Here is a 27,431-nt window from a genome sequence, read left to right as displayed (position 1 = left end):
ACAGGCGAGTCTCATCTTATGCTGGGGTTACGTTCTGCTGTCAGCACGTAAAGCAAAAATCACATATAGTCAAAATTACATTGAGTGTAATGGGTAAAGTTACTCATGAGAGACAAAATACTGCATATATATCATGGTCAGAAGCAGATTGTTGCTTTATGATTATTACAGTAGATGGAAGGAAATTTAAGCAAATAGGAAAAATGACCATAGCTACTGTAAATAATTCCATGCAATTAAATTGCTACCTATGCTGGTCAGTCTTCGTGAAATAATATATATTGTAAAAGATTAAAATGAATGGGGAAAGCAGAGGAAATACAATAAACAATCTACAAGTACCTTTAGGTTCAGTCTTTGTCTGACTGGGAGCCATGGTAGTAGCCTCTGATGGCAGACCAACGTATACACCACCATAGTTCCTTATTTGAAGAGAAATCATAGCTTAGTGTTAATGATTTCCCAAAGAATGTCTACATAAAACAGCTGCATTAGAAAGGGCATACACGGACAAACAGAGGATGCTTTGTAACTACTTTTATAAAAGAATCCCTTGTTTCCAATGCATATTAAGAGGCTGCAATTTTAAATGTAATGTTTTTATTAAAACTGAGCCCTTGCTTGACAAAAATAAATTTAGGCTGGCCATTGATTTTTAAAAAGAACCTATGCTAGGAAGGGAGCACAGAGCTAATGGGTCCTCAACCAAGTTCTTCATACTTTCCATCAAAACCCAACCTTTTCATGGCAACAAATACCCTCTTACTCTTCTTTCTTACCCCCAAAGTTGTCCAGTGTTTGCCTGATGGGAGATTTAATCTGCTAGTAATGTACGCTATTGAGACAATTTACGCAATTCACTTGCATGATGCACGCAAAAAAGAGGGCAATGTGTTGTCCCCCTCCCATTTAGTAAAAAAGGGGCCGGGATCCCCCTCCACACAGCCATGCATGGGGAGGGGCCTGTCTACATGCAGAAGGCTTATGGGTGCCAAATGCCTCCCAGTCCATCCCCCTCCTTCTGTGAGCCCAGGGGTCTGAGATCTGACTGGGAGGATGGGGAAAACATGAGGTGGGCAAGGGGAGGAATGGTTGAGGTGGGACATACATCTTTCTTCTCCCTTCCAGCCCAGGAGAGATTCCTGAGAAATGATAATACAGCTTATAATAATTATATGATGTATTATCTTTCTGCAGAGCACCCACACCCAAGCCCAGGGTCCCTAGTGACCCGACTCTAATAAAGCCAGGAGCCAGAGTTGATGTGAAGGCAGAGGCCTTCTGCACCAATAGTCTTTTTTCCACTGGCAGATCCCTTGAGATCTGCAAGGTTTGGGGGCTGGGCTCAGTGGCCTATTTCGTCAGTAGGCAAAACCCCTTCCACAACAAAATGCAAGGGGGGAACTCTACAGAGGGATCCTCATGGAGATTTCTTCCCCCATATCCCCTCCCTTTGTTTTTTTTCCAGGTGATCTTCATTTGATGGCAGAATTCTGTCTGAGCTATTCGAATTAAAGCCATTCTCAGTACAAATCCTACCTCCTTTTGTCATCTTCTGACACTGATTCTTCTGTTCTATAATTTTCAAAAACATGTAAAACTCATTAGCAATCAGTTTATTACAATTGCTCCATTCATCTACTGTTTAGTTTCAGTGGGAGGCAGAGAAAGAGAATGATCAATCAGAGGGTAATCTAGAGTTACTATTCAGTATTTGGTGCCTACCACATCTACCTATATTAGAGAAAAAAAACATTTATTACTTAACAACGTATAATGTGTATAAGAGAGGACAGGACTTGACAACAGAATGAACTAAGCTTTCATAAATGTCCTGTCAGAAGATCTTACAGAACCTTTTTGTGAAACAAAATGTTAAATTTCTTTGAAGCAAAAGAAAAGCTGAATAATCTAATTTGAATTCAGTTATTTAAACCTTTATAAATAGACCACGACTTTTATTAGACACTTAGGGCAAGATTATGGCTTGTCTTATGCATCCACAGGGAGTGGGTAGACTTTTGCCTCTGCCCATCAGTGCGCCAGCCAGCACAGCTGGTCTGATGTGGAGGGCAGAGTAATCAGCATCAGGTATAGGGTTGGCACAGATTACTTCACCCTTCAACCAATGTGGAAGACAGAGACTAAACTGTTACTCTATGAGTTACCATTTAGACCCTGGTCTGCTGCTAGAGCAATAGAACTGTGTGTTGCCCCTTACTCAGCCCCAATGATAAATCCACAATCTAGCCCTCAGAAGGCATTTCTGAATGACAGTATTAAAAAGTGACTTATAACATTTATCATTACTAATCGCTTATTTAAAAAAATATAAATGTGCTGTCAGTTCAGTAGGCAAAGCCATATCCTGCATTTGATGCATTAAGCCCATGGGAGTTTGATAGATGGCAGGAAATGGGATATGGCCTTAAATACAGACAAAACTTGTTTGGATAGTAAAAATGTTTGGATAGTAATAATTTCCTACCATTTCAATCTTCTTTCCACTCAGCTATCTATTGCCTTGAGGATATAATGTATAATACAAAGATAAACTATCTTCTTCCCCACCAATGGAGCACCAGCAAAGAATGGGAGAAGAATTCAGAACTTCAATCAACTTAGCATTAATTAGCATGGCTTTATGGAGTCTCTGATATTACTCTGACCCAGTTCATCCCCTCCCACAGAAAACCCAGCAGGAGAGGCCCAAGGCGAGGCAGTCTCTGGGGGAATTCTCTCACAAGTATTTCCTGCCCTTTCACACTGTCCTGTTGTGGGGGTGGGGGGAAGGGGGATCGCCCCCAGAGAATAAGTCATGGGATGCCTCAACCTGGGTAGCCTGGGCTGTCTGCATGAAGAACCAGTGCCTCTATACCAGCTATGGTCCCCAACACCTTGGCAAACTAAAATTGCAGTCAAATGGAAGCACACGACCAAAAATTACCCCCATGGCCCAGGAGACTTGTCTAGTGGGCTCCTGGGGCTGTATCATCTTTTCTAATTATCTTCTGAAGGTGGTGGGAACTGTGTACCTCCTTACAACCCTGCCTCAGCCTGCCTATTCCTCTTCCAGCCCACCGAGTCTCCCCTAGCTCCCTCAGACAAACCCCAGACTGTTCAGAAGGGACTCTACAAGGTCTGGAGGATAGGAGATAGCGCCATGGAGATGACTAAGGCGCCCCCACCCCCGGTCAGCACAGAAGGAGGAGATGTGCGCAGGTATGGATCCTTTGCCCGTGTGTCTGCTAGATATCAATGTGTATCTTTTTCTGATAGTCAGCTGGCTGAAGTGAAAGAGAGGAGACGCCAGAATTCTAAAAGGGGAAACTGGCAGTTTTGTGGACCAACAGCTATTACCTTGCCTGATAGCTTTTCTTGCCCTTAGAAAGGCTTTACACTTTGCTTTCCCCCCTGCCATACATAGCTAATAGGGTAATAATTTGTGCATGCAAAAGAAATCATCCAGATGGAAGATCAAGGTTGAGAGTCTTAAGGACCCAACTAAATGTGACCTTTTTCAGCCGTGCCTCACCGAGAAACTGATAAATATCAAAACTGAGATGGAAAGCTCCAAAGATCACTGGAAAGTGCTCAGATTGGCCATCCATGCTGCATGTGAGGGAACACTGGGCTTCTCAACCAGGAAGCACCAAGACTGCTTTGACAAGAACGATCAGGAAACCCAAGACCTGATCGACCATAAGCACAAGGCCTTCTGTGCTTGGCAGAATGACATCAATTCCAAGGGGGAGTAATACATCAACCATCAACTCAAAGCTGAGGTTCAAAGGCAAATCCACGAAATAGTGGGAGAACAAAGAGAAGAAAAACAAGTGGTGGGAGAACAAAGAGAAGGAGATCCAACAACTCGCTGACACCCATGACGTGCAGATTCTTCAATGCCATCACAAGCCCTTTATGGTCCCAGCACCCAAGAGCTAACCCCCCCTGAGATCCAGATCCTTCCAGAATTGCAATATGCTTTCAGACCATCTTGCGGTACCACCAACATGATCCTCACTGCCCACCAACCTCAGGAAGTGCCACAAACAACATCGACCACTGTACATCGCCTTCATTGACCTCACAAAAGCATTTGAGGCTCTGTGAAGAATTCTCCTTAAATTTGGATGACCATGAAATTTGTTGCTATCCTCTGACTCCTCCACAACAACATGTCTGTGACGGTTGTCAACAATGGATCCGAAACAGAACCCTTCTAGTCAAGAAAGGAGTTAAGCAAGGCTATGTCATCACTCCAGTCCTTTTCTCCATCTTCCTTGCTGTCATCCTCCTTCTCATCACCGACAAGCTCCCCTGCTGACTTGACATCCAATGCAGAATGGACAGTAAGTTCTTCAGTTTCAGTTGCCTCTGATCCAAGACAAAGACTATCACTAAATCAGTCACTGAACTCCGATATGCAGACAACTGTGCCCTGTGCACCCACTCAGAAGATCTTCAAAAAATAGTCAACACTTTCTCTGAGGCCTAAAACCAACACGCAAGACCAAGAAAATTAAAGTACTCCACCAACAGGCTCTGAATCACCAGGATCCTGCTCCCATAATTCAGAGCAATAAAGAGATCCTGGAGAACACTGAGCACTTCCTTTACCTCAGCAGCTAAATGGCACAGAAAGCTGACACTGACAAGGAAATGCAACAGCACCTTAAATGTGCCAGTACAGTTTTGGGACACTTGAGAAAATGTGTCTTCGAAGATCATGACATCAAGAATCAAATCAAGCTTCTCATGTACCAGGCAGTTGTTATCCTGCTCTCTTGTACAGTGCCAAAACCTGGGTCACACACTGTAGACACCTCAGTGTTATTGAGCAATACCATCAATGGTGCCTCCCACAAGATCTTCTGAATCAAGTGGGATGACTGACACCAACATCAGTGTTCTGTCCCAACCCAAAACCTGCAGCACTGAAGCTATGATCATCCATCACCAACTCCGTAGGGCTGGTCATGTTCTCTGAATGCCAGAAAATCGACTGCCAAAGCAGGTCATGTTCTCACAACTGAGCTATGGCCAACAGACGATGAGTGGGTAAAAACAACACTTCAAAGACACCCTCAAAACCAACATGAAGTGCAATATTGACATAAACTCATGGGAAACCCAAGTCCTCGACCGACCAACCAAAAAGAAAAAGGACCTTGTGGCAAGGATCCCAGTATTTCGAGATCCAACAGAGACAACAGGAAATGGAGAAATAGGAAAGAATACACCACAGCCTGACTCAACAATCCAGATCTGCCCCAGTAATGACAAGATCTATGGATCCCAGGTCAGTCTCATTACCCACCTGAGGATTCACCGGCGATAACTGGCTATCATTTTATAGAAGAAGATTATTGTTGAACTCTGAGGGATGGCCGATGATGATTATCAGTGTAATGTTGTTACATTATGTTAAGCATTGCAAATAGCAGTATCTGTACTGAGCTAGTCTATCATCTTCACCTGTGTCTTAGTTTTCAAAAGGACAGCAATATAATCTGTATGCCCCGAGCTCCCTGTCTATTCCCTAAGGGGCTTATGCAGTTTCCAAAGTCACATTCCCTCTCCCACCTGCCTCTGGAAGGTCTAGGCCATTATGGAATTCTATGCATCCCATCACTGGAGAGCACAATAAACAAGTCACAACAGTTTATCCCAGAAAAACTATGGATCCAGTTCTACCCACATTTACTCTCTGCAACTCCCAGTGAAGTCAGTTTGAGTTGTGTGTACATATCAGAGGGTGGAACTGAGCCATATGCTTATAGTACCATCTGACAACACTTGTGAAGGGACTTTGGGGCCCAAAAAATTATAAATGATACCTCCAACTGGATCAGCAGAAATTATCACAGTATTTATCTTGTCATATTCCCATATATTAAAGATGTCCCTTATTCCAGAGCAGAACACCCCCTGATGACAAGGACAATTGTGTGTCCATATCAAAAGATCAATTCTTAAAATTTCATTCAAAATAATGATTGGATTAGACCAAAAGGAAATATAAAGCACTGGGTCAAAAGTTTAGAACAGGGGTAGACAACCTATGGCACGGGTGCCAAAGGCGGCACACAAGCTGATTTTCAGTGGCATTCACACTGCCCGGGTCCTGGCCACCAGTCCGGGGGGGCTCTGCATTTGAATTTAATTTTAAATGAAGCTTCTTAAACATTTTAAAAACCTTATTTACTTTACATACAACAATAATTTAGTTATATATTATAGACTTATAGAAAGAGACCTTCTAAAAACGTTAACATGTATTACTGGCACGCGAAACCTTAAATTAGAGTGAATAAATGAAGACTTGGCACACCACTTCTGAAAGGTTGCCGACCCCTGGTTTAGAAAATAACTTTTGCTGGCAGATTCTGTATTAGGGTGACCCACTGCACTGTATCTTTTTGAAAAATAAAATAAAAGATTTTCTGCTACCCCAGAAATGTTTTATAGCTGAGCATCAGCTGGACCATTATTGACATCCTTTGGCCAGACAGAATAATAATAGTAATAATAATAAAGAGAGGAAGGATGGTCCAGTGTTTGGGGCACTGGCAAAACCTGGGTTCAGTTCCCTGCTCCACCATGGACTTCCTGTGACATCTTGAGCAAGTCACTTACCCAATCTGTGCCTCAGTTCCCTGATATGTAAACTGCAGAGTGAGTTTTTAAACTGCCTGCTTTGCTCCTTCCTTTCAATATTTTAATAGTTACAAATTAAGTTCTATTTCTTGTAATCACCCCTCTACTGAACTCACAACAGCAAAAATAGCCTGGGAACTGGACTGACTACCTCTGGCTTTCTTGACTGTAATTTCTTATAGTTCCTCTGGGAGAGAGGAGACAGGCATAACAGAGATGTGGAAATGTGGAAGGGAGAGACAAAGGAAGAGTGCTGGGGATGATAGGGGGGAAGCAGCCACTCATCATTGCATTCTCCTCTGGGGTCCCTTTTATTAGCACTGTGGGACTTAATACTGCTCCAATTTATTGCACAACATATAGTTATACACTTCTTGCCTTTACAGTTTAAAGATCAACATAATTTTGCATGCTGAAATTTGTGGGTGCAAATATGAGACACACAAGGCCTGATTCTCATTCTGTGCTCATATATAATGGCCTTTAGGGGCTGCTGGGAGCTGGTTACAGCTCTCTGATTCCCAATCACTTGGCCTCAGTGGAAGTTACAGCAAAAAGCTGCCTCCTCTGACTTCTGCCATTGGCATAAATGCCAGATCTTACACCAGAAAGAGATCAGACATAATAGAGCTTGGCTTCACTGCATCCTTTCCTGTCCTGCCCCACAATCCACCCCAATGTGCTCCCACCTACTGACTACACTGGCAATGAGGGGGGCAGCTGGTGTAAAAGGCAGGTAGGGTGCCTCTGCCAGTTTTACACAAGGGGAGATTTCCCCGTAAACAGGGGGAATTCCCTAGGGGGAATCTCGAGCTGGTTTAAGTTCATTTTGTGCCATGTAAGTAGCAAAAAGGGAACCTAGTAGACCACATCCAGCCAAAGTGTTCAGTGCTGGTCTGCTTTTGCGCCACTACATCTTTCCTCAGAAACTAGCATCTATTGCAAGGAAAATAGGATTATATTTTTAAATTGGTATGTTAGATGGAAAGGAGTTCCATAGCTGTTAGAGGGATTTAACATCAATGCCATGTAACAGCATTCTCTTTTCAGCTAGAAGAAATTCCTCTTCCAGTGAAACTTTTCTTTTCCTGGAAAGCCTCTTGTCATACTGTTATGTTTGGAAGGTACAGTTAAGACCCCTATATTGGTTCTTTAGTCATCATTTTCCATATTCCATGTCCATTTCCTGACACACACAAGCTGCCATTTTTCAAACAATATTTGAGTTTAAAATCTCTTGGATTCACAATACTACTGTCCATCCATTTTTTCCTTATCTCAACATTTCTGATTTTATTCATTTGTATCCAGTCATCACACTCTATAACATTCTCTATTAACGTTCCTTTCATTCAGTCCTCCCACTCAACCCAGACAGTTCATTGCACTACACACGCTGACAGTTTCAGCTCTTTAATTTCTAAATGTTTCTTGGGAGGATGAGACTACTCTTTTACAACTTTTGTATTTTTGTCCTACATTTTGAAACAGCTTTTAGTCCTTGGGTATGTCTACACAGCATTTTTGAGCCCATGACAGCAAGTCTCTCAGCCCAGGTTGACAGACTTGGGCCCGTAGGTCTCAGGCCACCACTGTGAAAAGAGTTGCATAGACAGCACTTTGAAGTTGTGGCTCCAAGTCAAGCTGCAACTTTTAAGTGCCGTCTACACACAGCTATATTTAGAGCACTGGTGCGAACCTTGCTAACTCGTGTCTATTGACCCAGGCTGGGAGGTTCGCTACCATGGGCTCCAAAATGCTGTGTAGACATACCCCTTGTGTCCTGAATTGTTACTACTACTTATCGTCAAAAGAATTAAGCCACATTTCTGTGCATAACTGTCATCACTTTATTTTCCAGTACATACTTTTCCACTATCACAAAGTGACAGGTGATATATACAAATGAATAGCATTTTCCTCATGTAAGTCCTAAGGCACCTGAACCTGCAAACACATTCACATGCACAAGTATCTTTATGCACTTGAGTAGTCCCACTGAACTCATTTTCATAGTGTTTGCATTTCTGGGGTCCAAAACTAAAGGAAGAGCAAGGCCAACAATTTATTTCTCAAATAAAAAACAGACAAACTCAAATGGACAAACTCACAGGTTCTTATCAAATCCAAATCAGAATATATCCAAATTTAATTATCTGGCTTAATTAATGTTTGTGCAATGGTTTAAAATACATTAAAAGTGCTAGGTGGTAAATGTTATATAATATACCATTTCTGATTTGTAAAGAGACTTTTTATTACTTAACAAAAAATATGCTGCCATTTATGGAAAGTGATGTTTAGGCCTGGTTCTCATTTACACTAAGGACCTCTACACTGCTTTGGCAGTGTAAATGCGGCCTTCAAATGAGTGCAAATTTAATTTATGCACACTTTAAGGCACCTTTATACTACCAAAGTTGTGTAAAGAGGCCTTAGTGTAAATAAAGACTAGTTCCTTTATATATATAAAATTATTAAAGGCATGGGTCCAGTAGGCTATGTCAAGAGGATCTTCCCCCATAAACTTGCCCTAAGCAGTCCATTCATTTTCCAATCAGTGACAATGCAAATTTAGAAAATAAATTACATGTTCAAGTAGATCTTGAGATTACCTATGACATCAGTATTCATCTGTTACATTGTCCATCTTTGGTTCTTGGCTCTAATCTGTGGCAGCAGACTCAGAGCTATTGTTATGCATGTATCTACTGTTATTTAGATGTGATGGCAGCACTCATTTCTATATTGGGATTCTTCTACCTACTCAAAGGAGTTAGTTTAAAAAAATTGAATTAAATTCAAGACTTTTTTTTACTTAATAACATCAACTTTTGTTCGGGTTACTTGGACTCAAGGCAAAGCTCAAATTCTGTAATAAAAGGTTTGTCCCCTGCAACAGAGGGAAGCAAGAGCTAGGCCTTGGGAGGCCTTCCTTTATACCTTCTCCCATTGAAGGAGACATGGTTGAGGAAGGCCACTCCTGAAAATTTTTGCTTGAATGGGTGAATACTTGACTGTGAGAGGCTACCTCCTGCTTCCCTTTTTCACCGAGGCAGGAATGAGAGGAAAGGAGGTTCAGGCCTTCTCCTCTTCGTTGGGAATGTGAAAAAAAAGCAGTACAGGATGAGAATGTCCTCAGTGCTAATCACCGAGACTGATGGAGAAGAGAGAAGCTGCCAATTACAATCTTCAGTGTGGAGAGGAATTAGGCCATGAAAAGCAATCCCTTTTTGCTCCCTCAGTGGCAGAGGAGACCTCATCTAGAGCTGAGAATGGGGATGCTGGATGTTTTTGCAGGGCAGTCTGTATGAGGTGCCAAGTGTCTCTCAAAGAAAGTGAAGTACATGAGTTGTTCCCTAAATGTCTTATAGGCAGTGGGAGAGACATATTTGGGTACTGTATTTCTCACAAAGGGAGAAACATGCTTTGGGGTGTACCAGTACATGGTAGGGATGAGTAAACACAAGGGACATGGGCAGGCATGGGACACAGATGTCTCACAAGTAAGAAAAAGAGGGAGAGTTTTTGTTATATAAGTATAAAGGGGAATTGTTTCTACAGGGGTAAGTGAGCCACCCGCAGTCCCTTCACTCTAATTCTGCTGTCTCTATGTGGGTGATGGAAGCAGGCTATCAATTGATGACATCTAGATCAGGGTATGGTGGGTCTAACATATTGGGTAGCAACTGAACCACATATAACAAAATGAACTATTGTGCTAATGTGCTTATAAATAACCCTTGAGTTATGTTGCTGAAGGTGTACAGACTATTGTAAGTACTTACACATCTTTAGCTGTCCCTGAAGTACCTAGAATGAAAAAGAAAATGTGTTTTACTGTGTGATGGTGTGATCATGCTAAAGCTAACCAAAATGACACTAAACATCTTTCTACCCTTCTCCCCTCTTGCTCCCACAAACAATCCCCTCGCATACAAACCCCAAAAATGGAAGGACATGGTAAAGGATACTTGTTGTTATCATGATTAGCTACTATCTCCTTAATTCTGTCACACTCATACCTCTCTTTCTGAGCCAGATCCTCAGCGGATGTAAATGGTAAACTACATGTAAAACTTCAGTGGAGCTGTGCCCATTTACACCAGCTGAGGATGATATCAGTATTTTTTTACTTTCTACATAAGTTAAATTGCAATATTCTGCATTTTGGGGCTTTTCCAGTTGTAAGTTGCCACAACTAACTAAGCAATTATCCTTAAATGTCTATTTATTTTGTGAACATGCTGTTTGATTCTGTTACAGACTTGGCATTGCATGTAAAATGCTGTGGCATAAAATATTTTTTTTTTTTATAAAACTACTAGACTGAAATAACTTTAACATTGGGACACAATCCATCCAGAAATCCCAGACATCTACAAAATCAGGTTCTTCCTAATTCAGCTTTTAATTTAAAAAATAAGGAACAAAAATTATAACCTTGCTCTATGGTTCTAAGAGTTGAATTTTCACAACTCAGCCACCACATGGTGGGAGAGCCGGAATCACTTAAGGATGACCTACTTCTTGGTCCTCCCAAGTTACTAAAGACTGGGTTGTTGTTGCAGGTATGTAATTCAGTTGCACAATCAGTAAAACATCCCTTCCATGAACTACAAGCGCCGACAAAGGCATTAGAAACCCCTTTCATTCTTCCATCTCCTCTCAGGAGAAATTCAAGGTTAGCTCACTCTAAAGAAGCTACAGATTTAGTCGCAGCCTGAAAGGTTTTGCAGCATTTTTCCTGTAACACTCTTTGTTTCTTAGAAAACATTTTTTTCTGGTGTGAAATTGCTGCAAAAACTAATACAGCTCTTCCCTCATTATTGTGGATGGAAGCTGAAGCTAGACAAATTTGAACAGGAAATAAGGCACAAATTGTTAACAATGATAGTAATAAACCATTGAAACAATTTACCAAGGGTTGTGATGGATTCTCCATCACTGACAATTTTAAATCCAAGATTAGATGTTTTTCTAAAAGTTATGCTCTAGGAATTATTTTGGGGAAGTTCTATGACCTGTGATATACAGGAGGTCAGACTAGGTGATCACAATGGTCCTTCTGGCTTTGGAATCTATGATCTATGAATTGCATGGAAGAATGTGTAGTTTGTGCCCTCACTTTAAAACTACAGTTGAGCAGGCAGGGTTCTGAGGTTTCCCAGAACCAGGCTCTTGTATGAGCACATGAATATTATACATGTAAGGAAAGCCTCTCTCTCCAACTAAGTTCTGTATGTAATTTTGGTTCCAGTGTCTATTACTTGGCTATCCCTCACACTGATACCATCACCAATAAAGATTTAAATTACAGTGCTTGCAGAACAAACTTCCTTTATATGATATTGTTTCCAAGATCCCTTTGGGTCTCCTCAGTGTACAGTAGGCCCAACTGTAATGCATCACTTGAGAAAACCCTTGGTAAGTGTACCTATTGGGTTCCGGGAAGTGGGCGGGCCCTTGGTAAGTGTAGTGGGGTGGTTACCCCGCTCCTGCCCTGAAGGGCTTAAAACAGCCCTGGGGGAAGGTTGTGGCTGGGAGCTGCTAAGCTGGGCTGATTGGGAAGTGGCTGCAGCTGTCGCCACGCCCCAAACGGACTCAGCTGGCCTGTATAAAGAGGCTGTGAGCCAGGTGCTCAAGAGCCTTTCTCTGTTTGTAGAGGGAGAAGGGCCTGGCTGCAGGGAGCCAGAGACAGGATACCTGAATGGAGCAGGGCTGGGGAAAGGCAGAGGAGCTGGGGAGCTCCAGCCTGGAAAGCCCTAGGCTATGGCCTAGCATTGGGCCAGCTAGGTACTGGGGGTTACAGAGGGCAGCCTGGGGTAGGCCAAGGCAGCAGGTCCAAACCCAACCTTGCCAGTGATGAGTAGGCTGATATTGCAGTCTGCCTCAGGGCATGGGGCTAGATGATAAGTGGCAGTAGCCTTATACTGAGGTGAGGTGGGACTAGCGGGTGGGGGTTCCCCAGGGAGGGGAGACCCTAAGATGGAGGGGATTACTGCTAGGGAGCAGCACCCCAGGTAAAAGGGCACTGGGTCCAGGGAGGGACATGGGGGCCAGAGGGCAGGCGGATCACCAGCCTGCAGAGGGCACTCTGGAGCTGGAATGAGCAAATTCCCAGAAGTCACCAGCAGGAGGTGCCACAGGGGTGAGTCTGCACGTCTACAGTAAGGTTTTAGGGAGCTCCTCGCTTGGGATCTGATTGAGGTCCTGATTTTAAAAACGCCATTTAAAATGGCAGTGTTCTGAGGGGTCCCAGCTCTATATGCTGGCGATGACTCTCAAATAACCACCATGTTGGAAAAGCCCACTGTGACAGTTCTCTGGGTACTCAGGAGTGTGAGTCACCTTATTATCCCCTGCCTCCAGCAAGAGGAAATCTCGCACATTGTGGCTGGGTGTTAGCTCCCTAACACCACCAGCCTTTCAGCCACTCCAGCACATTCCTCTGGGCTATGCCAGCCCTAGTTTCACCTTGCAGGTTAACAATACTGCAGTTGCCTTTGAAGCATTCCCCTGCAATATCCAGCCCCTGACACTGGTTACTGACATAAATAAGAACATAAGAACGGCCATACTGGGTCAGACCAATGGTCCATCTAGCCCAGTATCCTATCTTCTGACAGTATCCAGTGCCTCATGCTTCAGAGGGAATGAACAGAACAGGACAATTTCAAGTGTTCCATCCCCTATTGTCCAGTCCCACCTTCTTGCAGTTGGAAGTTAAGGGACACCCAGAGGATAGATTACATCCCTGACCATCTTGGCTAATAGCCAAGTTCATCCTCCATGAACTTATCTAATTCTTTTCTGAACCCAGTTATACTTTTGGCATTTACTATATCCGCTGGCAATAAGTTCCACAAGTTGACTGTGTTATGGGAAGAAATTCTTCCTTATATTTGTTTTAAACCTGCTGCCTGTTAATTTAATCAGGTGACCCAGGTTCTTGTGTTATGTGAAGATTTAAATAACACCTATTTACTTTCTCCACACCATTCATGATTTTACAGACCACTATCATTTATCTATCCCCCCCCTTTAGTTGTGTTTTTTCTAAGTCTCAAGTGTGGGAAGCGTGTATACCCCAGATTACTAGTTTTACCTTAAACTACCACTTCTGTATAACACACATTTGTGAGCATTTATAATGAAACAAAAGTAGAGAGAGTGATGAAAATAAATGGTTACAATACAAACAAAATAATAAAATAAGTACTGGAACCTACACTTATTAATAGTTATGTTTCCTAGCTAATAAAGTACATTTTCCCCCCAAAGTTCAGTCGGTTGCAGAGCTCGCTGGCTCTACAGAAACAAGGATCCAAACTCTCATGAAAACACCTCTGCTCCTCAAGATGTTTCCACTGTGAATGGATACAGAGTGCCTCGCCCCACTCTGTGTTATACTGCAACAGTCTTTCGTGTCTATTCATAGACTATTCTATTCTATAAAATCCCACCTGTTGTAATGTTCCATTTTTACCTCCAAGTGGTTTCAGATTCTTTGCAGTTGTCTCTGATGGTTTTCCATTGATAGTCTTGGGATGGAGCAAGGCTAGAAAACTGAGCCTTGCATTACATCACCAACTAACCAGGGATGGTGACAGCTCCCTCGTGCTTGAATGGGCCATCACCCATTCACTATTCATCACCAAGCCATACTATCCTCTGGTGACTAACTTTTAAGCCAAGTCCAAAAGGATACTTTCACTATAGTTACATTATTCTTTAAATATTACCTGTAAGTACATCTCACAATGATTGAGTCTTGGTAAGTTCTGAGCTTTCTGTAGGTACCTTACATGAGATCTCTTATTGATAAATACCCTGCCAGACATGTGTTTGGTATAGTAAGTTTGTTAGGCCTGAGACAAGAATTGTTTGCAAAGAACAGAGCACCTATTGCCAAGAGTCGTCTGTGTCACATCTATCTATGTGGCTATACTTAGGGAAAGCACCTCTTTAGTGACTACTCCCAAGGGGTAAGATACATCCATCTCTCCTTCCATTCCTGTATGATCACCTTCCAGCATCATGCAGTCTCTGTCTGTCTGGAACTTGGCAGCTCTTGTAGTACAGAGTTATCCTACAGTATCATTTCATTTAGGTTCACATTACCCACCTGTGGGGATCAAACAAAACCTGAAGCTCAAGGGAAAACTGGAAAAACTGTCAAATGTCACCTGGTTTTGCATCAAAACCATGAATAGCCTCCCCCTTCACCTAAAGACAGGTGCAGGACACCTGGGGCATCACTATGAAGCCACTATTACAAGCACTACACTTCACTATCTAACAACTCTGTGGCTGGTGCAGTCATACAGTGTGGACCCCCTGACCATGTTCATGTTACTCCTCCAGCTTCTCCCAAAACCGCTTCACATGCACTCATGGATTGGGGCCAGCCACATATTTTGACTCCACAAGAGCAGGAGGCATAAAATTCCCTCGCATGACCTCTGTGCTTCCTGCCTTCACCCATACACAGTAGGACCACAGCTGCATTTTAGCCCTTCTATGGCTGCAGAAGGAAGAGGGGGACCAGGATTTCACCTTTAGGAATAAATGAGGCACATTCAGATCTTCTGTATATTGAATGCAAGTTACTATTAAAGAATAACATTCAGGACACTGTATCTGCAAACCCCCCAAGTACATATCATTTAAACAGTTGCATATGAAGGACAAAAATGTATCTTGGGGGCATTTTTCATTGATCAAGACAGTTACTGTTGTTTTAAAACAACAGATGCTTGGTACTGAATGCAGAAGACTGTTGAAAGAATTTTACATACATATTTTTCTGAGCTGAAGAAATGCGTTATGACTGACTGCATATAAGAGGGAGCATGGCTTCAGGGAAAAATATTAAGATGGATAAGAGATGACCAAACACTGACTTAATGGAATACATACATTAATATAGAAAAAGAGACCCTGCTATCTCTATAGATATCTGGCTATCAGAGTTGGTCAGAAAATAATTTTCCCCATGAAAAAGGCTGACATAAATAAACATGGTCTTAGAAAAATTTCTTACAATATTTTTGAGGGTTTTAACAAAAACTCAAAATTAAAAATGAAAATTATGTGGGCTAGCAGCTTCTCTCTTTTTTTACATTAAAGCTTAGGTTTCCAGCAGCCATTGAGCACCCACATTTAAGGCTGTCATTGCTCCCACCATTACTCCCAACAGTGGCAGTGCAAAGATGGGACATTTTAAGAAAATTGCTACCACAGACAACGCTGGAATGGTGGGACATTCCCTGACATGAGACAAACTTAACAAACTAATGTTTAAGGACACATTTCTTATGGGCAAAAAAGAAAAGCAACTTTGGAGCTTCTAAAACCCATAAAAAATAAAAAGGAAAATAGGAATTTGTTAGTAAAAACTCCTTATGGATAATAGGAAAGTTTAAAAATAAACATCCTCTATAACTAAGGGTATGACTACACTACAGCTTAAGTCAACATAAATTATGTCACTCAAGGGTGTGAATTAGCCACCCCCCCCCCCACGAGCAACATAATTTATACCGACATAACATTCGTGTGGACAATGCTATGTCGGTGAGAGAGCTGCCACTGCTTGTTGGGAGTGGATTAATTAATTTGACAGGAGAGCTCTCTCCCGTCGGCTTAGAGCGGCTACACAGAGAGCTGACAGTGGTGCGGGTGCACTGATTCTCTAATATACCTTAACCTAGTGTACCATAGCCTAAGACTTAAAACTGTGGGGCTATAAAAATGAGGGTGTACTCTTCAGTTTACTTGGATCACAGAAATTGCCATGTTGCAACAGACCAATGATCCATTTAGTCTTAAATCCTGCCTCCAATGCTTGATGCTTGGAAGAAGATTTAAACACCCCATAATATACTTTATTGTGAAATACTATACTTTGGGTGGTAATTTTGTTCTTAATCCCACCTGTCATTTACATCCTCCTGACTCATGAGGATTGATAGCTCTTCTAGTGCTATACTAGCTAGCATAACTGAAGGTGCTGTTATTCTATGCATTGGACAGATGGTATAATTACATATATGCCTTACTCAGACAAAACTCACATTGACATCAATGGTTATTTTACCTAAAGAAAGAAAGGGGTATCGGGCCCATACATGCCTAAGCCTTTTTGTGAAATTTACTAAAGTATTAGCATCTGTAACAGTGTATGACAGAGCATGTTTCAGGTTAATTATATGTCATGCAATGCTAGCTTTGCTATTCCTGCTTGCAGCACAGCGATATCTTTAGTTTTCAAAGATGCAGTGTTACTGTACAAAGCACAAAACTAATTTGTTTGTAAATACAGTGTAATATTTTTATTTGTAATGTGATGGGAATTATTTTTTCTTTATAACTTCAGCATGATGATAGAAAGCTATATCTCTGTCCTTTCCATAAATAAAACATCATTTTATTTTAATTAGACCTACTTTTAAAAGTATGTTTGCCTTTCAGGACCTGTACTCTTTTTATATGATTTTATGAAGAAAATTAAATGCTAGGAACCTGATTCTCTGATCACTTATGCCATGTTTACACTAGTGCAACTTCATTGACTTCACTGAAGTTATTCCAGATGTACATTGGTGTCAGTGAGAGGAGTATCAGGCCTAGGAGATCTGTTTTTCTTTTAGGCTTGTCTATACACACAAAATTCCACTAGTATAAATTAAATTGGTTTACAGACATAAATGTATCTAAACTGTGCTCAATCTGGGTCCAGCCAGACTGGAGTTTTTAACCCATTACTTGATTGCCACTTAACTTGAGCTAGCTAACATGTTTGTAAATGTTAATCTGTTTGTGGTTTACCTGTTTGTATCCTGAAACAAAACTTTGTGGTGTGTCCAAGCTAGCATTTACCAACAGATTATCTAATTTAATTGGCAAACAATTAACCTCAATTACAAAAATTTTATACTAGACAAACCCTCTGTTACACTTGCACCAGTGTTTGCATCTAGTTAAATCAGAAGTGGGATGTGTTCACGCTGCCACTAGCCTGATTAACTCACATCAGTATGAAGTTGTGTCAGTTGTGAACTGGAATGACTTCTAGCAACTGCTGCCTAGAGAACCATTGATGGGAGAGAAAGTGTGAAGGAGGCATGGCAGCTCCCACTAATAGATGTAAAATGATCCTGGTGCAATTTTTGAATATAGATAAGGCCTCTGATGTATTTACATTCATTATACTAATAAATGTAAACAGGAGTCACACAAGCATTAATGGGATAAAAAAGTCCTAAACAATTAACATATAGTCCAGGGTTTAGTGAGAAAACCAGCAACTACAGCACACAAATGTAATTACATACAGTTCAGAGAGCATATGACCAACATAATTTACACTCACAAACTATGTCTACACTGCATTGTAGTGTGGATTACAGGGGTGTGAATTGCAGAGCACACCAAAGTGTGGCAATCTAGCTGCCTCACGTGGATGCTTCTGGAGTGAACTAAAAAGTACTTAGTATCAGAGGGGTAGCCGTGTTAGTCTGGATCTATAAAAGCAGCAAAGAGTCCTGTGGCACCTTATAGACTAACAGACGTATTGGAGCATGAGCTTTCGTGGGTGAATACCTACTTCGTCGGATGCATGCACCCACAAAAGCTCATGCTCCAATACGTCTGTTAGTCTGTAAGGTCCCACAGGACTCTTTGCTGCTTAAAAAGTACCTAGTTCATGTTCATGTAGTCCTCTTGCGAACAAAATTATGTTAACCACACTAGGTACCTTTTAGTTCACTCCAGCAGCAGCCACATGGGGCAGTTAGAGCACAACACATTTATGCACTCTTCAGTTCATAGTCCTTAGTCTGAACTGCAGCACGGTGTAGATAAATCCTTAGTTAGACATACCTCTGTAATTCAGGAGCAACTCCATTAAAGTCAATGGAATTAGATCAATGCAAAACTGGTGTAAATGTCAAAAGAATCAGGCCCCACATTTCTAATAGAATCTGCCTCTACTTTACTGGGTTGTTTCAAATTATTGTGAATACCCTAATAACAAATAAATAAATAAGGGGGGGGGAAAGCACTTAAATATATTGCTTAATGTTTACCAAATGATTTGAAGATGAAAAGTGCTATAGAACTGCTCACTATTACTACCATTTTTAAATTATCATAGCCCTTTTTTTCACTCCAGCAGCACTGACAAGCTGAGTGTACAGGTGCATGATTTGATTACAGAAGTGGTGTTCTTAGTCCTTGTGGGAAGTGAAGAGGATACAAGTTACATCTCTAGTTGCATGTCTGCATGTAGCTTTTGACTCCTGCTGCCTATGGCTGCAGGATGTAAATGCTCTTGAGACCTGAAGAAGAGCTCTGTGTAAGATTGGAAGCTCGTTTCTCACCAACAGAAGTTGTTCCAATAAAAGATATATTACCTCACCCACCTTGTGTCTCTAATGTTTTATGGGGCTGATCTAAAGCTTGCTTATGCCAATGGAAAGACTGTCAGTGATTTCAATGGGCTTTTGGGATCCTTTATGAAAGGAAACTGGAACATTGTTAGGGATAAAGATGCCATTCAGAATGAGAAGAATGTAAAGTCAAAGATCCCCACCCTGACCAATTCACATTCACGGATCCAAAAACAAAAGCTCTGCTGTCTTATAGGTTGGACAAAAAACGCTTGAAGTTCCAGCCACCAAACACAGAAAGTGTTTATTACCAAAAATACACAAATCATAGTTAAAGGACAGGTGCAAACACTGAACCTAACAAACATTTACTATTAGTCTCCTTATACTTTTATTACTCTTTAGAATCTTACTACTTGATCAAAACTGGCTCAAGTATGGTATTATTTATTAGCCTAGAGGAATAATTTCCCAAGTAAGCTGGATCCTTTTGATGGGTTGTTTACACAGCATATTTTGCACAATATGTTCTGAATTGCTAACATGTGCCTTCTCTAGCCTCAGCATTTTAACAGCGATGTGGAATGGAGTTGGGGAGCCTGTAAAAAGCACTAGTTTAAAACAAGATTTTCCCTTCCAAAAAGATAAAGCCTGTGCGCTGCATCCTGAAGCAGCTGAGGAGAGTCTCTTGTGCAGCATGAGAGCAGCCCTGGCGAAGTGAAATGTACTTTCCAGTTCTAGAAACGCCCGGTCTCCTCTTCTTTAAGGAAAGAAAAGCCTCTTCTCCCTGAGTCTGAACCCAGGAACAGCTTCTCAGCCCTGCCTCCCCTCCTACCCCTTCCAGACCCTCCTCCTCCGTCCTCTGCTCCTACCTACCGCCCCGGCTCCTCCCTGCCCCTCACTCCTCCCAACCACTCCTGCCCTTACCCCCACCTACCCCATCCCCCACCCCCCCTCCTCCCCTCCCCTGCCCCGCCAGCTCCCTCCTCCGCGCCGCCCTCACCTCGGCTGCCCGCACTGCTGGCAGTGGAGTTCCCGCAGCCCATGGCCCGGGGGGCGCCGCGCGGGGCCGGGCAGGCGGCGGGAGCCCGGCTGGGGGATGGAGCCAGCGGGGCGGCAGCAGGCTGCCCAGGGGTCGCGCTGCGCCCGGTGCCGATGCGGCGGGCTCGGGAAGGAGGATGCAGGGGCGGCGGGGACGACACGGGGACTCACCTCCCCGCCCATCGCCTGGGTAATGGCGGGACCAATCAGCGCTGCCGGCAGCTCAGCTGGCCCTGAGGGGAGCGGGACCCCCCCAAGGGGCTAGAGGGAGGAGGCGATGCGCCCAGCCCCCGGCCTGCCCAGGTGTCTCCTCCGTGGCAGGTCCGGCTCCCCCCTGGCTCTCTGCTTCGCCTTCCTCCCCCTCTGCCCCGCAGCCCAGCCACCACCGCCTCCCGCGGGGCACTGTGCCCTGCTCCCAGCTGCAGGGTGTGTGTGTGTGTGGGGGGGGGGATCCAGTCCCCTCCACTCTCATCCTCACCTCTGCCCTCCGCGGTGCCCACCTCCATGAGACTACAGACTTTGCTGGCAGGGAAGGTGCTGGGAGACACCCCTGCTCTTCCACCTGGCCTGACAGGATGAGGTTGGGAAGGAGGTGAGACCACCTGGCAGAAGGATGATGTCCTTTGTTCAAAGTTTGTGCAAATCTGACAGATGTGTTGCCTTGAAACCCTGCGGATTGCTCACACTGCTCAGCCTCCCAGGGCAGACCTGCCATCTCACACCCTGTGACCATTAAGCCACTATGCAAAAATTAGAGAGAGAGATCTAGCCATCTGCTAGTAAAAGCCTTATAGAAAAACAAAACCACAGATTTCTTGGGTATCATGAGAAATTCTGATCCCTTTCCAATTACAATATGTCCACTGTAGCATAGGTGATATGCCTGACAATCAGCTACCCTCAAGGTAATACAGTATATCTGTGTGCAATGTTCTATTTAGACATTTATTCTATGACCATTGCTGTAGTATCTGAGTAATACTGAGCCTGTCTCCTCATCTGAGACATCTTCAGATAGGATTATGTGTCCTTACACCTCTGAACACTTTCCCCATTCTTCTAATGTATGCGTTGAGAACTTTTAACTTTGAGATATGATTAAATAAATGCATAGGTATATGTAAATCCTGTTCAGTCTGACCCCAATAATATGCAGAAAACAATGTAGCTTCACATATTCTACAAATATGTAGTGTGCCTCATGCAATTCCATGGTATGCCTCAGTCCAATCTCCATTCACTGCAAGTGGACACTTGTAACTAATAAAACACAAAATCCAGCTTAATTTTACAAGCTTTCTTCTGACAGCATTTCTAGTTTTATAGCAGTTTATATACAACATAAAGTCCTCTTGGGTTGATTAAAAGCACAGATTTACTTTCCCTAACAAATCCCATTAGCCAAGACAATAGAAAGCTGCAAGACGATTTTTGAAAAGTCTGCAAGTGATTTTTTTTTATCCCAAAAACTGCATTGTTCCCACTGGGAGCTTTATTTTTATTTTCTTTGCTACTTGGCCCTACTTCCATACAGAGCAGTTGAGCATTTCCAAAATTTACAGCCTTAATCCTGTATAAAGGAAAGTGAGAATGTGAAAGATCCTCCAGTGCAGCTGGATTTAACACACTAGCTGAATGTTCCTGCTACAACAAATCAGCACTGAAAGAGTTGACAATGCTGCCATTTAAGTGCTCATAAGCAGGCTTCAACTCCGTCAGTGCCGGTCCCAAGCCTGGATCAAAAAGGAGGAGGGTTGGTCGATGGGGTGGCTTCCTGTCACCGTAAAAAAAAAGTTCTAGCTACAGACACTACTCACATCAACTATATAAACTAAAAATCATGGCCTGAGAAGGATGGAAAGCGTTCAGATGCACATATGACAGTGGATGATCAAATCCATCAGGAAGTCACCCCCTCCATGGTCCAAATTCTGACGGCCAAAAAGAGTAGATCCATAGCTACCTGGAATGTACAAACTCTAAAAAGTGCAGGAAAATTAGCACAGGTAATCAAAGAAATTGGTAGATATAAAATTGACATCCTAGGATTTTGTGAAGTTAGATAGAAAGATCAAAGTATGATAACATCTGCAGAAAAAACAATGATATATTCAGGTGGAACCAAACATGAGGTGTAGGAATCATGAATAGCACTGCAAAGAAATCACACATGAATTGGCAGCCAATATCAGATAAGCTACTAGCAGCTAGATTCCACTCTCGCCACATTAAATGCACCATAGTCCAGGCATATGCTCCAACAAATGATGCAGATGAAGAGGACAGAGATTCTATAAAGAATTGAACAATGTAATGAAAGAAATAGCAAACCACGATTTTGTCCTGGTTATGAGAGATTTTAATGCCCAAATTGGAAATGAAAGAAGAGGTTAGGAAACAGTCATCGGCCCACATACAAATGGAACAATAACAAACAACAGCACAAGACTTCTTGAATTTAGCATCTGCAATTCTTTCTTCCAACATAAAAACATACACAAAAAGACATGGATTTCAACATATGGTCATACACAAAATGAGAACAACAATATCTGTGTTAGTCAGAGGTGGAAAACATCAGTGTTAGACACAAGAGTATTCAGAGGAGCAGATATAGGGAGCAATCACTATTTGCTGAACGCAAACATCAAATTGAAGTTTAAAGTGTTTAAAAAGAAAGAACACAGACTTAGATTATTCAGTACACAGAAACTACAAGATTGCAGGATAAGAAAAGAGTACCAGATAGAGGTCAAGAATAGGTCTGAGGCCCTTAAAGATCTTGAAGAAACTGAAGCGGAAAAATACTGGGATCTTTTCAAAACAGCAATGCTAGAAGCAGCTGGAAAGATAATTGGTAGAGAGAGAGGAAGCAATAACGAACCATGGATCTCAGAAGAAACATGGAAAATTATAGACAAAAGAAGAAAACAAAAGGCTCTAGTACAGGGGGGGCAAACTTTTTGGCCTGAGGGCCACATCTCTGTATGGAAATTGTATGGAGGGCCGGCTGGGGCAGGGGATTGGGGTGCACAGGGGGGATGAGGGCTCCGTCTGGGGATGCAGACTCTGGGGTAGGGCTGGGGATGAGGGGTTTGGGGTGCAGGAGGGTGCTCTGGGCTGGGATCAAAGGGTTTGGAGGGTGATCAGGACTGGGGTAGGCAGTTGGGGTGCGGGGGGGAGGGGGAGACTCAGGGGTGCAGGATCCAGGCAGCCTTTACCAGAAGCGGCACCTGGAAACAGCAGCCCATCCCCGCTCTGGCTCCCATGCAGAGGCAGGGCCACGTTGCTCTGCACACAGCTCTGTCCGCAGGCACCGCCTCTGCAGCTCCCATTGGCCATGGTTCCCAGCCAATGGGAGCTGCAGAGCCGGTGTTTGGGGCGGAGATAGTGTGTGGAGCCCCCTGGCTGCCCCTGCTTCTGGGAGCCACACGGAGCTGCGGCACATGCAGAGTGGAGCAAGGCAAGACCCCAGCCCCACTCCCAGGCTGGAGCCCTGGAGCGGGGAAAGGTCCCAAACCTGCTCCACAGCAGGAGCTCAAGGGCCGGATTATACGGTCCGATGGGCTGGACGTGGTCTGCGGGCCATAGTTTGTCCACTCCTGCTCTAGTACTACAACATGTGACTGAAGAAACAAAACAAACCTACAGGAACCTTGACAAAGCAGTAAAGAAACAATGCAAAAAAGATAAGCAAAATTGCATAGAAAGTAAGTCTAGTGAAGCTGAAGAAGCAAAGGAAAAAAACAACACAAGACTATTCTAAATGATCCTGAAACAGTTAACAGGATATGGATCAAAATTCAGGAGTGTCCCAGTGAAAGGGAAACAAGGAGAAATTTTGAAAACACAGGAGGAACAAGAAAATAGATGGGTGGAACACTTCAAAGAAGTGCTAAACCAACCAGAACCAGTTACAAGACTGGAATTTAACAATGATAAACCATTAGACCTAGATATAGATGTATCTGAAGTAAAAATTGAAGAAGGAAAAAAAGCATTGCAGAAGCTGAAAAACAACAAGGCACCTGGTTTGGACGGCATTCATCCTGAGATGCTTAAATATGGAGGCGAAGATGTGGAATCAGTTATCTGTTCACTGTGCAACAAAATATGGACGGAGGAGAAAGTGCCAGAAGAATGGACCCTCAATATCATATTCAAGTTACCAAAGAAAGGTGATCTAAACAATTGTTCAAATTGGAGGGGAGTAACACTTCTATCTATCACAGGAAAAGTCACTCTGAACAGAACGAAAGGAAAGATGGATACCATCCTACGTGAATAACAATCTGGATTTAGACAAAGGAGATCGTGCACAGATGCTATTTTCACCCTGAGATGGATTATTAAGAACACAATTGAATTCCAAGGCAGTCTTTCCATCAATTTTGTGGACCTTCAAAAGGCATTCGATAGTGTAAACAGAGAAACAATGTGGAAAATTGTGGAACAATATGGAATTCCAACAAAATTAATTAACATTATGAAGGCATTCTATGCCAAGTCACAATGCTGCATTAAAATGGAAAATGGATTGAGTAAGCCATTCAGCATCAAGATAGGTGTAAGGCAGGGTTGTGTCCTGTCTCCTTTTTTGTTTATGCTAGTCATCAACTATGGATTAAAACAATGCAACAGTGATACATATGGCCTAAAATGGAACAATGCAAGGCTATTTGATCTAGACTTTGCTGACAACATTGCTCTTATCAATGAAGATGCCAGCGGACTACAAAAATGCGCAAACCAAGTAAAAGAAATAATGGAGAAGATAGGTTTGAGATACAAGGCAAAGAAATGTAAAGTCATGTTAATGGGGACTATAGGGACAGAAATCAAAATTGAAGATGAGAAACTGGAGAAGGTGGACAATTTTACATATCTGTTGAGATGAGTTCCTGTTTGCATCCTGTAAAACTTGCCCATACCGGTATTGCCCTGGCCTCTTCTTTTGTCATTCAGTGTTGAACGCATTCTAAGACAATATGCATTTCCTCACCTTTTGGGGGCGAAGCCAGACTTTAAGGCACCTGCTCCCCTACTTGGTGTAAACTTTGCTTGTGCCAATCAGAAACGAACACAAACAGGTTTTGGGCCCCATCCCCTATGACACTTCTATGATGTCGTAGTTGGTACTTTAGGCCTGCCTGCCATGTGCAGGCAGGGAGAGGAGAAAGAAAAACAAATCCTGTGTATCCTGTGTACACCCGTAACCGAGCCTGATCACCTCGAAGCCTCTCTCTCAGCTCACGTGTTTCAAACAGAGTTTCTACGTTTGCCGGTCGTTATGCGTTGGTTTGTATTTGTAAGTATCAGTTATTACTAAATGCTGCATCTTTGTTTATAAATATTGTTAGTAGATATTTAGTCATTGTGTGTTTTAAGTTTCATTAACTCTATTAGCTAATCATACGCTGCTCCCTTACCCCTTGTAATTATCCCCAATAAAACTTTAAATTGATTAATTTTAGTTGTGTGTGTGTGTCTGCAGTTTGCATCGTGGCCCATACTCTCCTTGCATCCCTTACCAATATAGTCTACTGCCACGTGCAGCCTGGTAAATAACAGGCCTGCATTTTCTTTCACCCCTGAGTGTACATGGCAATCCCCAATATCTTGGAAGTACCATCAGCCAAGATGGTACTAGTTCTGAGAAAATAAGAAGAAGAATCGGGAAGGCAAATGCTGCATTTGGAAGACTCAAAAACATCTGGCAACTCAAAAACATCTCCCTCAAGACAAAACTGAATGTGTACAAAGCAATTGTTATAGCCATCACAACATATAGCAGTGAGACATGGCAACTTACCAAGAGAGATACGCAAAAGCTGGATGCATTTCATCACAAATGTCTGAGAAGAATATTGGGAATAACATATAGAGATAGGAAGATGAATGAAGAAGTCAGAAAAATTACTGTACAAGGCACCCTCTCACAAATAATCTACAAAAGAAGATGTACATAAAAATATATGGAGATATACCTATCTCATAGAACTGGAAGGGACCCTGGAAGGTCATTGAGTCCAGCCCCCCTGCCTTCACTAGCAGGACCAAATACTGATTTTGCCCCAGATCCCTAAGTGGCCCCCTCAAGGATTGAACTCACAACCCTGGGTTTAGCAGGCCAATGCTCAAACCACTGTTATCCCTCCCCCAAAATTAAATCTTTGCTGGTTTATGATCATAGAATATCAGAGTTGGAAGGGACCTCAGAAGGTCATCTAGTCCAACCCCCTGCTCAAAGCAGGACCAATTCCCCAGACAGATTTTTGCCCCTGATCCCTAAATGGCCCCCTCAAGGATTGAACTCACAATCCTTAGGTTTAGCAGGCCAGTGCTTAAGCACCTCAACATGAAATGGGAAGATTTGGAGAAAAGGGCAGTTGACAGGCAAGGATGGCAAATGTGGGTAGCCCAGTGTGCAGCAAAGCATGGGATGGACTAAGGTCTAAGGTAAGCAGACTTCAGAGCCATCATCCAATCGCCCATGGAAGACTGTTATGTGAACACTCAGGTGAACATTGGACATGCATACTTTTTACATCAGCGTTTTCTACAGGAAGATGAGAGAACAAATAGCTGTTGCCAGGTTTCTCACCACCTCTCACTAACACAAGGCAAGATATCACTTTTTTAGGAGCAACATAAAAAAATACCCAAACAGTTAATTATTTCATCCATCTATAATATATGGTTTCTTACACTGTGCTCACCATTGTAGTATCTGGGCAGCTTCCAGTAGGGCATTGAGCAATGTGGCTAACATCGGCCATGTGTTGTTTGTTCTCTCATCCTCTCCCCAGTGGGAGAAGTGTGTGCAGTGCACTGTCTTGTTTTGGTAGGTGTTTTGGGGGGGCTGGTTGGATTTTTTGTTTGTTTCAGGGGGAGCGGATTGTTGCAAGGGGTTTTTGCTTATTTGGTTTGTTTTTGTGTTGGCTAAGTGCTGGTAGTTCTGCATTTGTTCTGTGGGTGTTCTGACACCCGCTCTTCCCCTGCGGTGGTAGCTGGGGCTCATGAGCTCACAGTGCCTCTAGCAGTTTGTCATAGCAGTGATGGAGCAGATTCTTGCCTAGAACAATGGTCGGGGGGCGGGCATATGTTGTGCAGGCCTAGTGTAAGGCATAGTTATCTGTATCACTCACAATGGTCCCTGTCAATGCAGTATCTTGGAGCCCAGCTGCACATCAGCAAGCATGCCACGCACACACACACGTGTATTTATGTTAGAGAAGGCAAGAAGAAATGTGTTTTGCACTTGGAGTGCAAGGTGGTAAGGTTTGTGATGGTCCTTATATTCCTTAGATGGTCTTTAGATATCTTAGATGGCTA

The 27,431-nt window shown here is 42.8% G+C and overlaps 1 long non-coding RNA gene across 1 annotated transcript; it reads right to left on the bottom strand.

Annotated features, from left to right (window-relative positions):
• Positions 1-342: 342 nt before the first annotated feature.
• LOC120383230 lies at positions 343-25,157 on the bottom strand. Its single transcript, XR_005588381.1, has 4 exons — positions 25,099-25,157; positions 10,449-10,473; positions 1,540-1,575; positions 343-422 (listed from the first exon to the last, which is right to left on the bottom strand). It is a non-coding gene; the product is annotated as an uncharacterized LOC120383230 (long non-coding RNA).
• Between the last annotated feature and the right edge of the window lie 2,274 nt (positions 25,158-27,431).

The sequence above is a fragment of the Mauremys reevesii genome, linkage group 1 (assembly GCF_016161935.1).
Source record: "Mauremys reevesii isolate NIE-2019 linkage group 1, ASM1616193v1, whole genome shotgun sequence".
NCBI lineage: Eukaryota > Metazoa > Chordata > Testudines > Geoemydidae > Mauremys > Mauremys reevesii.
The sequence above is the reverse complement of the archived record's forward strand: the minus strand, read 5'-3'. Positions and strand labels throughout refer to the sequence as shown.